Source organism: Merops nubicus, unplaced genomic scaffold (genome assembly GCF_000691845.1).
Source record: "Merops nubicus isolate BGI_N331 unplaced genomic scaffold, ASM69184v1 scaffold2984, whole genome shotgun sequence".
Classification (NCBI taxonomy): Eukaryota; Metazoa; Chordata; class Aves; order Coraciiformes; family Meropidae; genus Merops; species Merops nubicus.
In genome coordinates this window covers 50632-57501 of record NW_008606025.1, presented here as the reverse complement: position 1 = coordinate 57501, position 6870 = coordinate 50632, and positions in this window count along the sequence as shown.

Sequence of the window (6870 nt, the reverse complement as noted above, 5' to 3'; positions counted from 1 at the left end):
CCGGGGCCCTTCCGCCGCTCCGCTTCTTCCCCTCGCACCGCCTCCCCTCCCCCCGGCCGCAGTAATGAGAGCTCCGAATAAAGGATAATAAAGGAGTGAAAATAAGATTCAGCTCTTCCATTTTTCTGATTATGAGGTGGAGGGCTTTCTTTTTCTGGAGGCTTTAAAATCACCTTTGTAGTCTTTTTATTTGTGAGTATACGTAGAAAAAGGGACTGAATTTCTTTCATAAGCATATTAGTCCATACCATGCCTTTTTTTTTTTTTCTTTTTTTCCTTTTTTAAATTAATTTTTGATTTTTGCTTGCATTTTAATGATGCTGATGACCAGAGAATACTTCAGGGCAGGATTGGTTTGATGGACATAGGGGTTTTTGACAGCAGTTTGTACCTAGTGATTTTTATGATTCTTTTGTGAATGGTTCATTTCTGATGATGTTACTGTGGATATGTGAACAGTACCTGAATAAAGCCCACAAACTGCAAACATACTGTTTCTCGGGTAGATCTGAAACCCCTGTCAATGACTTGTCTCTCAGTGTAAGAACGAAATGGTAGATTTAAAAATGTAAATTTTTTTACTAGATAAAATGGGGAGAGATTTCATAAAACTTTCAAACACCATCATTATTTCTGTCATGAAAAGTCAACTAAATGATATTTTCAGTATCTTTTTAGAATGTTTGGTTTTCTTTTTCAGTATGTATTTAGGAGGTCTGGTTTTCTGAATGTTTGCAAATGAGCTGTGTCTCTCCAAGGAGAGTGTGTAGGTGAGCCTTCTGTGGAACACTTTGTAGAATTGAAATGTGCTGACAAGCAAAAAAAAAAATAAATAATACTGTACTGTTACATGAGTGTTGGAAAGTTGGGTAAGATGTTTTCTCTGGTATGGAAAGCCAGATAGGCCACAGGTTCCTTCCAGAAGTTTTTGTAATGTTTTGGGGTTTTTTTTGAGATGTTGAGTTCAGCTTTTGAGCACTAAATAAGTAGGTAAAGAATGACTCAAAGAGCTTTGGCCTATTACCAGTTTTGGATGTGGATTTTTTTTTTTCCAAAGTTTATTTTAACTAAAATGTCTACTTAATTCTCTGATAGCTCATACAAGAGTGCACAGATATCTGAGGTGTGTAAGCTCCTGTAGTGGCACGGTGTGTGAGTGAGGAGGTCAAGACTGAGACAAGCTCTCCAGAAAAAAGTGCCTCGTAGCTGAGTCCCTTTTGTAGATGGAGCTTGATTTGAGAACTTCTCTGTGGTAAGAGATGTGGCTGACAGGACTTACTATGACTTTAAATACACAAAAAAATACAAGGTATTATTAATTTTTTAAAAGAAATTGAGTGATTAATCAAATAATTTCCTGGAGGTAATTTGTAGACAGCAGTATAGAATTACAGGGTATAGGGCTACCACAGGGATTCGGGGACTTCAGCAGTCAGCAGCTGCAAGGACTCTGCCCTGTGTAGGCAAATATTGTGGGTTCTGGAGTTTTGGGTCCTTGAGATTTCAGCAGTGTGGAAAAGCAGCAAAGTCAGTGTTGGCAAGCATAACTTTTTTTTTTTCTACACTTGTGTGCAGATAAAAGATGGTCATGAATGAAGAAGTTCTGGCTGAGCAGGACAGCTGGAATCTGGGAAATTTATATTTTTGGGACATTTGGCCGTTTGTCCCATTCAGATACAGGCTGATGGACTTATAAAGCTGGTTGTGAATTCCCTAGGCTTCACTTTTAGCAGGAGGAATTTTATTTAGAAAATAGCTGTTTACGAAAAAAGAATAAATTGTATCTTTTGCTTAGGAAGTTGTACTTTTTTAGGTATTGTTCCTTTTTAGAGTGGCCCTCAGAATTCCTGCAGCCCTGTTACGCTGATGTCTTTCGTGGAAGAGAAGTGTGGTGCTCTGTAGCTGTGCAGCCTGTATGTTTGGGGTAGTACAGCTTGCTTTGGGAGAAAATAAAGGGGAATCGGTAAAACTTTGGTTTGGCACTTCCTTATACTTCTTTAACCACCGTGCATGTCAAATACTAGCACGTGTTCTATGTTCTAGGAAAAACAACTATGTTAGATAAAAACCGGAACTCTGCCCAGCAATACTCAGAACAGCATCTTAACCTCAGTGGCTCCTATTCTAAGAGAACTTTTTTGCAGTGGTAATATTTTTCCAAAACCATCTTGTGATTATCCCTCTTGTTTTTCTTTGGTTTAGTTGAATTCTTCAAATTGATCTCTCTGGGCACAAATGAAGTTCACATTCTGTCTGAGCATAAGGAAATGCCTTTTTGCTGTGAGGGTTGACTGAACACTGGTGGTTACACAAGGAAGTTGTGGAGTCTCCTGTAGAGATGTTTAGAAACCATCTATATATGCAAGTCCAGGTAACAGGCTCTAGGCAGCTCTGATTGAGCAGAGGGGTTGAACAAGATGACTTCCAGAGGCCAGCCTTCCACCCTTAACCATTCTGAGTCTCCTTTGAGGTGGATGAAGTATAGGGTCTGATGCTCAGGAAGCTGGAAACAGAAGCCTGTGTGATTTGGGTTTTGCTGCTCCTCGGTCCATGCTCTGGCTGCTTAGTAGCGGTTGTATATCACATCCTCTTGCAGATGTGTGGTGGGTTGTTGGCTCCTGCTTTTCTGAACATTTCAGGATGAGACCTTGAACATACATGAAGCAAGAAGAATGCATTTCAAAAAATGCTCCTCTGTGTGGATGTTTTTAAAGAAAGAAAAGGACAAGCAACTTTTAACACCTAATTGGTGTGAACTCACGAATAACATTTACATGGGTTCTTGTGACATAGTCTTCAGCCTGAGTAGGAAGTTAAAATATTTGTGTGTGGCTTCAGAATTCCCAGGGTGGCTACTGTAACTCAAAGTAACCCACATCACAGAACTGTCAAGAGTTTTAGGGTGTGTGAATTTTCTGTAGTTCGTTGTGCATTGTTGCCAACGTTGACTGAGAACTGCTGGCTGAGGGGCAGTTCCATTTACACTGTTCCTGGGAAGTCTCCCCAGAATGCTGGAAAGTGATTGCTGCTGCTGTTGTGCAGCTAAGGTCGCACAAAGAAATAATGCAGGGCAAAATCTGTTGTGTTCTGTTTATATTGGTATGTTTTCTCATGCCCCTTTCTGAATATATTTCCTTCAGATTAAAGCTTGGATGTCTTAGTGATACTTTCTTGGTAATAATCCCTCAAACTTTCACTTTTAGATATACTCACTTTGCATAGAACATTCTTTGTATGCTTTAAGATACTAGCATAATAGAAGATGCTCATTTAAAATATTTTTGGAGCTTGAGAGAAGTGGCTGAAAATTGAAAAGAAAAAGCTTTGAAACATGCAGATGTTGGGGAAGGTGAAATATAGTTCTGCATAGAGAAGTTTTTTAAAATATCATAGGCTTCATAAGGATGTTAGTATGAAAAATCTTACTCAAGTCTTTAAGTAGCATTTAGCAATGAAGGGTTGCTATTAAGATGGAACTAAAATAAATACCAGGCTTTTATTGTTCAGTGAGAGAGCTAATGAAAAGACAGTGTTTGAAGACATGTTTGTTATAGATCGAGATTAATATTTTGGGTGCTTATGGCTAGTTTATTAGCTACTGTAATGGACAAGGGTTTTCTGTAGGTCCTGTGAAAACTTGAGAGTTTGTCGCTGGTTCTTATGCTAGTCTGTGAGTTTCCATTTTGTACCAATAAACGTGTAGTTGTTACCATGAGTTGGTAGTGACTGCTTCGCTATTTCTCATGTTATTTCAGTTAGAGGAAAAGGATTTTGAGGGCTGTATTACTGTTCTTGCACCCTCAGTCTTCTTTTCTTCCCCTAAATTTTCCATAAATCCATAGTGAAGGTCCTTTCTATTTATACCAGTGCTGCTTGTCACTGTTTGAATTGCAGAAACACCCAGTGAGCAGCTTGGACTTTCACAACTGTCTGATCATTTTCAAATAGCAGGGAAGGAATTTTTTGAACAGCAAAGTGGACTATTTGTAGAGCATGCTGAAGCGGTTTATAAGCCTGGAGTGTTTTTACGTTTAAACCCAGAGGCTACTTTTACACAAGTTTAAACTGAATTTCTTTGAGTGCAGTTAAGACTTGAGTGTTTTGTGCCTTCAGAGGGCCTGGATTTTAACAGAATTCACTTGCAAAGAGTGGTAAATGTTAAATACACAAAGACAAACACAGAGAAGGCTATGTAGCTTTAAGTGTGTCTCTACAGAGCTAGCTTATTTTGTTTGCTGCCTGTCAGTCCTCTAGCATTGATTGGGGTGTGGGTATATTGTTAGGGAAAGTCAGTTCTGAGGCTTTACATCCCAAGTTTGTTTTACTGACAAAAAATGCAACTTGAATTCATCAGCTAAGTCTTCCCTGAATTTATATTACATAGATTATTTTAGTGGTTGTGCGCTGGAGTTTTGTGTGGTGACCTCTGACTGATGAGGAGAATAGATGAGTGACGTTGCTCAGGCAAGAAGGAAGAAGTTGGGGTGCTGCTTCTGTGACGTGGGCTAAATCTTTTAAATACAGTAGATGTAGGTAATCCTTTGTAAAACATACCCAAGGGCCAACTGCTCAAATTTTCAGCTTAGAGAAGATAATCTTTAGGCTTTAGTAGTGATACTTTGATCATCTCACTGTCCTGCAGTAACCAGTAAGTTTACATATGAGGGGTATGTTTGGTCTCAACAATAAGGTAGCTTACAGTGGTGTCCTCTAAGTCCACATTATTTCAAGTATAGTGAGGAACTTTGTCTTTTCCCCAGTAATCTATGCAGTTAAATAACTTGTGTTTAAGTTCTTGTTCTCTGATAACTTCAGCCCTTGTTCTGTCCCTTCTGCCAGTTGCAGATCATTATTATTTTTATACCCTATTGCAGTTGTGCTCATACTTTCTTACCGTATTCATTCCTATGCATTAAGTGCTTCCAAATGTGATTAAATTTATATTTGAGACCTCTTAAATCTATTTCTTTTGAGTTTTTCTGTTATGTTTGGATTGTGTTCACTCTTGGGGAAGGGGAATATCATCTAGCAAATAATTTAGTTCATTCTGGAATTTCTGTTAACGGTGTAGTGGCTGGATGTGGGTTGGGGTCAAGGTCTGAAGCATGAGACATCCAAATCATATGGGGGAAAACATGAGACTTCCAAATCATATGGGGAAAAAAAAAAAACCAAAACCAAACAGATGAAAATTGCTGGCTTGGTGTATTCATATACTGTTAAAAAAGTGTAACTCCTGTTTTGTAATATTTAGTAACAAATATAGCGATATTGACCTGAATGTCAGATGAAGCTATGGGAGCTGGTTAAGGAAATGCCATTTTTCAGCTACTTGTGTAGATCAGGATGATGTGCATGGTGTTTTGACACAATGGGTTGATCCTGGCCAGCAGTTAAGCACCCTTCAGCCACTTGCTCACTTCCTGCAGTAAGGTGGGAGAGAGAACTGGAATAGCAAAAACAAGAAAAAGCTTGTGGGTTGAGATAAGGACAGTTTAATAAATTAAGGAAAAAAGTAAAAAACCCCAACTAACCAAAGGCCCCAACCTAGTGGTGCAAAGACAGACCTTTACTACCTCTCACAAGCAGGCTGGTGCTCACTGTGTCTCTGAGCAAATGCAAACTCAGAAGGACTACCCTTGAGTTTGTAGTGCTGACCATGATGTTGTGTGGTGTGGAATGTTCATTGCATCAGAGGTCCCCTCCAACCACTCTCCCACCCTCAGCTTACTCTTTTGTGGGGGCAGAGTGAGCAGCAGAGAAGGCCTTTGTGCTGTACAAGTGCTGCTCAGCAAGAGCTAAAATGCTGGTGTGTTATCAGTGTTGTTTTAGCTGCAGATTTAAAACATAGCATCATATGGGCTTCTATGAAGAAAGCTACCTTCATCCCAGCCAGACCCAGTGCAATCTATTTAGCATCTACCCAGCCATAAGAGAGCTATTAATTGTGTCCTGTCAGGCTCCTCTGCTGCCTGTGCAACTTCTGGAGTCATCTCTGGTCCTAAAAGGAGGGCAGCTGCTTTTTGTTGGCCAATATGAACAATTGGCACCTGGATGTCCTTCTGAGCAGTGTGCTCCTTGGAAGCTCACTGTCTGGACTGGTACTAGTTTAAATTCCCAATTCAGTATTGACCAAAACATAATAAAAATACCTTGTCTTGTAAGAGCAAATCTTGAATGATTTCTGGATTTTGATCTGATGTGGGGACTGAGAGTTGAGTCTTTCCCCTGCTCCTCTGATTAGAAGTCATGAGGAATGACTGCTGGTTTTGTGGAAGAAAGCTGAGCTAGATTTAAACAAAACCAATTCTTTTGTGATTGCAGAGCTAAGCAAGAAGTTTTAATGATTCATTATCATTTGTGTTCTGTGACTTCAAGTGTAGTATGAGGAAGCATCAACATTGACATCCTTGTCTTGTTCTCTTGCCCTGCCGCTCTCCTTCCACTCATAAATGAGTAAATAGGTTTTGATAGGGTCAGACCCCTTTGTCCCCAGACTTGCCAGCTGCCACTGAACTGCAGTGAGGAGTTTTCAGCCGCGGGTTGCGCAGGCTGGAGCGCTGTGTGCGGCGCCTCCTCGGCCGGCTGCGAGCAGATCCCCGTTGGAGAGCCAGTAATGCCGTGGTGCGTTTACAGCTGAGCGCGCCCAGCTGCGCCCTGCAGAGCGGGCTGCAGCCTGCCGGGGGGCACGGGGCTGCTTATGTAAGGCAGGAGAGGTTGGGAGTGCTCTAATTCTGTCTCCCTCCTTCCACGCTGAGTTGTCATCAGTGGCTTAGAGCAGAGAGCACCTGCTTGCTGACTCAACTCCCGAGGTCAAGTTTTCATGAGGGCTCTGTCAGAGAAATCTGTAGCTGAGTTGACCTCAAGCTT